Source organism: Artemia sp. Qi Xiang Cuo, chromosome 14, assembly GCF_049724085.1.
Source record: "Artemia sp. Qi Xiang Cuo chromosome 14, ASM4972408v1, whole genome shotgun sequence".
Classification (NCBI taxonomy): domain Eukaryota; kingdom Metazoa; phylum Arthropoda; class Branchiopoda; order Anostraca; family Artemiidae; genus Artemia; species Artemia sp. Qi Xiang Cuo.
In genome coordinates, this window is record NC_142807.1 from 53,068,570 (window position 1) to 53,075,723 (window position 7,154).

The window sequence follows — 7,154 nt, forward strand, 5'->3', positions numbered from 1 at the left end:
GTTATAATGAAGAGGCTCAAGCGCTCGAATTGGACTCATATTTTGCATTTTTATTAAAAAAAAAAATTTTGCAATAAAACCATTAATTTTGTCTATCATTCTCTTGTTCTAACTTACCCTTCTAAGAATAAGACCACATTTTCCGACAAAAAAATATATTTTTTAACATGTTCAGTTGACATCATGAAAGACATGAGGCAATGTAACTTTTTTTTTCTTCTTCTTTTAATTGTTCAGGTGGTGGTGGTAGTGGGACAATGACTATGAGAAATTGACAAAGTTTATTAACTATAAAATAATGATTACTTTACATAAACAATAAAACTTTTTTTTTCTACAGATTAAAAATATAGCACCACCAGCGACACCATTGAGTGATGAAGCATGTTTATTTACAGAACCAATTCTGTCACCACCAGCAGAGTTCTGGGATGTACATACACTGGTTCTAGATAATATGGAGTGGCATGGGAGCTTCTTAACGATGTTTTTGGGGAAATGGCCAGCCTGGAGGACTTAACTTGTGATATTGACATGCTTGAGGACCCAGAGTGGGCAGATAGTTTCATGCGTGAATATTTAGGTGATGTTACAAGTAAATCTGAACCGGGTCCTCATAACGAAATTCCATTAGAGGAAACTACAGGCTGGCTCGACCAATTGTCCCCAAACACCTTAGAATATGTACTAGGGAACCTCATGTCACATTCCCCCAATGCGATTAAACAGACTGGGAGTGGTGTTATTGACAATTTCCTGTCACCCTCCTCCACCGTTCCACTTAATAGTAGTAGTAGTATTAGTAATACAACAGCAGCTCACTTTTACGGGGACATTTTTAATGAGAACTTTACTATTAGTGAATTGAGTCCTTAACAAACAGGGACAGGACATGAAAATAGTGCAACATCCTTGGTCTCGCTTGATTTTTATTTGTTAGACTCTGCTCTAGGCCCTTTTCAAACATACAGGGTAGATTTTAGCCTTCCCGAGGAAAACACTGGCATTATTTTAAATGACCCTGTGAAAGTTCTCCATAGCTATATCGACAGAATTCGAACGCAAATTGAGATTCAGATTCAGAAATGGGGAGGTCAAGGGGGAATTAAAGCATCGGTGAATCAAAAAGTTTATTTACAAAAGGGGACATCCGGGGACATTTTTTATTTTCATTTTTTGACAGGCAACCAGACTTTCTACCAAGGTCTAAACGAATTTGAAGACAACTTTTTCAACTGGGTGAATAAACTAATTTCAACTTTGGATACATTTAGTGAGAGGGGGAGTGGGTCCACAATTTTATACATTGAACGCATGGATCTGAATCTCAGTAGATTTAAAAAAAAAACTTTATTTTAAGGGGAGGGAGGGGTAGCAAAATAAAATGTCACCCAGATTTGTCGGCTACAGGAGGGGTTCAGGGTTTCACATTTGACACTGGGCTGCAATGCTTTAAATATGCGTTTTTAGCAGCGGCCCATAAGACATTAAACAGAGAGTCAACAATGAAGAACCTTGACAAACTTGCACGTAACGGTGGGAAAAATTTCCCTAAAGTAAATTTTGATTGTTTAGAGGGAAAGTATCCGGTGTCCTTGAAAGAAATAAGCATATTCGAGAAAGCAAATGAATATCTTTGGGCGGGGGTGGTTGTTCTCCAGTACGACACTGAATTTGTAGATGGGGGAAAAAACCAAATAAAAAAGGGGTTTTGTATTCAGTGAGGACACCGATGGTGGAAAATGTTAAAAATTGGGTATGGGTTATTTACGAACCTCCCAAAGATGTAAATTCTTATGGTCATTTTTTCCCCGTCACGGCAATAAGTCGACTCCTCTGTCAAGGCAAGAACAAAGGAGAACGTTTCTATTGCCCCATGTGCCTTTCCCCATTTAGATCTGAGCGAACGTTTTCAGACCACAGGGGCATTGTAAAATTCATGGAAATCAAAGAATAGAAATGCCGACAGAAGGCAAAGACATTTTACAATTTAAAAATTTTCAAAATTCTCTTCTGCAATCTGATAAAGTGTCTTTAGACTGTGAAACAAGACTGGTTGAGGTATCGGACCCATCAAGGCCAAATATAGTCAAGGAACACAAACTAGTTGCGTGTTCCTATGCCCATGCCCGTTGCAACGCTAACTATAAAATGCAATTGGAAGAGTTTTTTTACTATGGATGATGAGGGCAGTATGGAAAAGCAATTTGTTTTTTTAATAAAAACAGCAAACAGGGCATTTTACGAATATATCTCACTATCGACCAGATGCCAGTTTCGGATAAAGAGCAGTCAGCTCTGGAGAAGGAGAAGAATTGACGGGAGTTTAAGAATGTCCTTGCTCCAAAAGACGCAGTCCAGTGCTACAACCACATTATAGACCCTAATTCAATGGGACACAGTAACTTTCGTGGGTGGGCTAACAATTCGTGTAATTTAAAAATTAAACAACAACTTTTTCTACCGGTTTTTATACATAACTCTAACTACGATCTGAAGTATGTGCTACCTGCATTGGCACATCTTCAAAGAAATGGAACAGTAGATGATGATGCATGGGTGATAGACAGCTTTACGTACAAAATCATACCTAAATCCGCAGAAAAGTTGCTTGTTTTGGAATTTATGTGGATATTTGTTCAAGCTGGCGTGGAGTACACGAATAAATTTCGCTTTTTAGATTCCTACAGTTTTTCCCCTAATCATTAAGCGCATTAATTCAAGTGCAGAAAAACGATGACGGCTGCAATCCTTTCCCTCTTCTCAAGCAACAATATCAAAATGATTTATGGTTTGTTAACGGTCAAAGGCACCTATCCTTATGACCTTTTGCTTTCCCTGTCGAGATTTGCCGAGGAGATTATTGCTCCAAGTGTATCATTTAATGACAGTATTCACAATCGTAGTTGCAACCTAAAAGAAAACAGTTTTGCTAAAAAAAGTTTGGGCAGCGGGAGGGTGTAAAAATGGATTTGACTACTGCAAGCTGTATTTGTCGAGTGACGTGTTAACCCTGTTAGACATTATGTGTAAAAATACGGATAAAATCTATGAGGAATTTAATCTTGATTTGGGGTATTATTTTTCTTCGCCTCATCTAGTGATGGACCTCATCCTGAAAATTAGTGGGGAAAAAATCGGGCTAATCACTAACATTGATCAGCAACTGTTCATCGAGAGGTCAATGAGGGGGGTTGTGTTGTTCACGGGGACCGTATCTTGGAAACCGAACCAACGGGGGAGAAGACGGGGACAAAATCAAATGCAGTTTTCCTCGATATTAAGTCTCTCTACCCCTCGGCCATGTCCCATTATTCCCGACCTTGCAGTTACTATAAATGACTCAATGATCCTCAAGATCCACATTTGACTGACATTGACAGTGTTGAGGAGACTGAACCGGTCGGATATTTTTTTGAAATTGATGGAGAGATACCAGTCAAGCTTCATGATTCAGTAAAGTATTTTGTTTTACCGTGTATCAATATACCTGTGACAAAGGACTCTTTGAGTCCTCTCAATAGGTATTTAGTCGAGGTGGACGGATTGTATTGGGCGCCTTCAAAACAAAAACTTATTGCTGACCTTCTGCCAAAAAAAACATAGTTGTACATCATGTAGCGTTAAAATAGATGTGTAACAATGGTTTCAACGTCACAAAGGTTCACTGAGCACTCGAGTTTAGTCGAAAACCCTATTTGAAAACATTTGTTGACACTTTTGTCAGCAAACGTTCTGCAGCACAGACGAAGGCCGAAAAAGAAATTTATAAACTCATTTTAAATTCGGCTTTCGGCAAAATGTGTGAGAGTGTTCGCAATAGGAATCGTTGTGACGTTGTGACCGATCCAGAACAATGTGCTCGAATTATTGCCGATCCCAATTACACTTCCTTTACAATCATTGGCCCGGACATGGTACTTTTGAATAGGAAAAAAAGACGCATTGTCTTGAATAAAAATATTGCTGCAGGCAGTGCTATCCTGGATATCTCAAAAAAGCTCATTTTGGAATTCTACTACACTGTGACTAGGGTACAGTGGCCGGCAAAGGAGCAAGTAGAGGTCTGCTACGGTGACACGGATTCTCTACTGGTCAAAGTAAAAACACCAACTCTACTTGATGATTTGGCGCACGGTGAAATTATCAGCTCACGGATGGACTACACCAATTAGAATGGTGGTCTTTACCCTGAGCTAGTGAAACTTCGGGCGCCCAATCAGCTTTTATTTTTAAAATCTGAAACGGGTAGCGACTTGATTTCCCGTGGTATGTTTGTAGGTCCGAAGGTGTACTTTATACAGACACATGACGAGGAAATCAAGAGACGTTGCAAAGGAGTAGCCATACACTATGTGGACAAGAATTTCGACATGGACATTTATAGGAATTGTATTGTTGAAAATGCAATTCCACGAGCCAAACTGTTGGCAATTCGTTCATTGAACTACAGGAACTATACTTTAAATTTAGAGAAAATAGCCATGAGTACCATTTCCGAAAAGGTCTATGTTTGTCAAGATGTTGTGACCACCCTCCCCCTTGGACACTATTTAACTTCAGACCGGATCGAATGTAATGCCCACAGGGAAAGTCTCGGTTTAAATAAAGTCCTGTAAATTATTTCCTAAAAACCTTTGGGGGGGGCCTCGCGGCCCGGGGGGGGGGGGGCCGGCCGCCCTCAGCGCGGGGGGCGCACCGTCACCAAAGTTATCTTTTTTTTGGACTTAGAGCAGATTTTTTTTCAAGTGCCATCTCTCTCTAATTTAATGTTTTTTTTTCTCTATAAACAAAAAATGTTTTTTCTCTCTGTATCCCCATGTAAATGCTGTTGTATTTATTATTATAAATAAATTTAAAAAAGTGTATTTTTTCAAATGCTCTCTCTAATTTAATGTTTTTTTTTCTCTATAAATAAACAAAAAAAGTGTTTTTTCTCTGTGTGTGTACCTATGTAAATGTTGTTGTATTTTTTATTATGAATAAATTAAAAAAAAAGTGTATTTTTTTCAATGTATTGTTACATTTTTATGTGCATATAATAAAAGAAAAAATATGATTCTTTATTCGTCTTTGTCTTTGTCTTCTTCTTGAAGAACAGAGTAGTAGGGAAAAATAATATAGTCATTACACAATTAAGGTCTACAGTTAGTTGTCCAGGTGAACTTTTGAAAGGAAGATGTATCAATTTAAAAAACCATTTAGATCGTTTCTGTGTGGACCCTCAATGTCGGGCAAAACAACGCTCTTAACTAAAATAATTAAAAATTGGGATAAAAAGTTTGCAGAAAATCCGAAAAAAATCTACTAGTGCTATAGTATTTTGCATGATTACTTCAATAAAATAAATTCTCTTGCTGCTATGGGATCGGTGCAGATACAATTTATACAGGTAATTGATGTTCTCAACATTATTGAGCCAAACTCTTGGCTGATCATTTACGATTTGGCTGAATCTATTGAACAATGGTCTCAGCAAATGCTGCAATTGTTCACTGTTCGCTCTCATCATGAAAAGATTTCCGTTACTCTGGTTCTACAGAATCTTTTTCATCAGAGCAAATGTATGCGAACACTTGCTTTGAACTGTACCTACTATATCATCTACAGAGTTGTTCGTGATTCTAGCTCGCTAATAACCCTCAATAAACAAATCTATCCAGTGCCCCTAAATTTCTGCTCTCATCATACAATCAGGCAACTAAGAAACCCCACGGATATATTTTGCTGGATCTTAATCAAAATACAACCAAGAATTTGCGTGTAGTCACAGATATTTTCGACAATGAAATTACAGTATATCTCCCAGTGAACGCTAAACAGAACTATTAGTCGCTATCATTACACTGCAAAAACTACATGAAAATAGACATTTGTTTTCATTTCTAAGCACTTCAAAACATCAACTTAGAAAAGCAATACTCAAACACGGTCTTGACAACGATTTCATTAATCTAATATCTGAACTTTGTTTAAATTTGACCGAGGGTAATGTTCAACTACCAGAAGTAGTTAAGCAACAGGCAAAGCAACATCGTTCCATTGTACGTACATGGGCCTCTAAAAAGAAAGGAAAGAATTTTAAAAGGAAACGACTTCTTCAGGTGGGCGGTAGCCTTTTCACACTTTTACTGCCAATAATTGCAAGACTTGTAAACAGTTTTCTTTAGAGAATGGCAAAACCTTATAAATTGACTAAAATAGAACTCGCTCTCTCACCCGTCGAACACTTTGAGGACAATCTGAGTAAATTCCTCGACAATGAAACTATTGATGATGATAAAAAACTGATTTTACTTCAAGATGCACTTCGTCGAGTGGACAAACACTATCGATCAAAGCCCATTGCTGCTGCTGATCCCCCAAAAAAGAATCATCTTCTCAAGAATCTACTGCTGTTGGAACAAAATTAAAGAAGGAGGAATTGTATTAAATTTTATTTAAATTCGGAAATATATTGCCCATACAATATCTTGAAAAAATTACACAACTCTTAACCTATCTCTTGGAAAGTGGTCAAATTCAAGTTGAGAGCAATGGGGAAAGGATTATAATTCAGGGCAAGAGCTATAATCTACTTGATTTAATCTATGACATGGTTACAAATCGTAAAGGACTATTATCATTTGACACTCATCTATACAACTTTCTAAATACATTAAACTTTCCCAAAAGTCTTATTGGCAATAGACAAATTCTAAAAAAATTAAATGAACCTGCATCATCAACAACATTAAAAGATGATGAACTTGAAGAAGAAGATTTTAAATCAATTTTGGAAAATACTAGCACACCACTGATAGCTAGACAAAAGCGAAGACGTATCAAGTCAACGTCACCACCACCAGCAGCAGCAGCAGCCAGTATACAAAAGGGTAGCGGACGTTACATAACGTGTTTACGTTCAAAATGGCTGAAGTTCTGAAAGGTGTTTATGAAAATATTGGCGAGTCTGGGAGTTTAAGCTCCCCCACAACTCTTTCCAAAGTCACAGGTGTTCGCACTAAAAGTGTACAAGACTATCTACAAAATGAACCAAGTTACACTTTGCATAGAAATCATAGACTTCGTGCCAATCAATATCGAAAAATTAAAGCCTTTTACCTTTTGCATATAATGCAAGCAGATCTCTTGACTCTAGTTGAGCCTCAAAG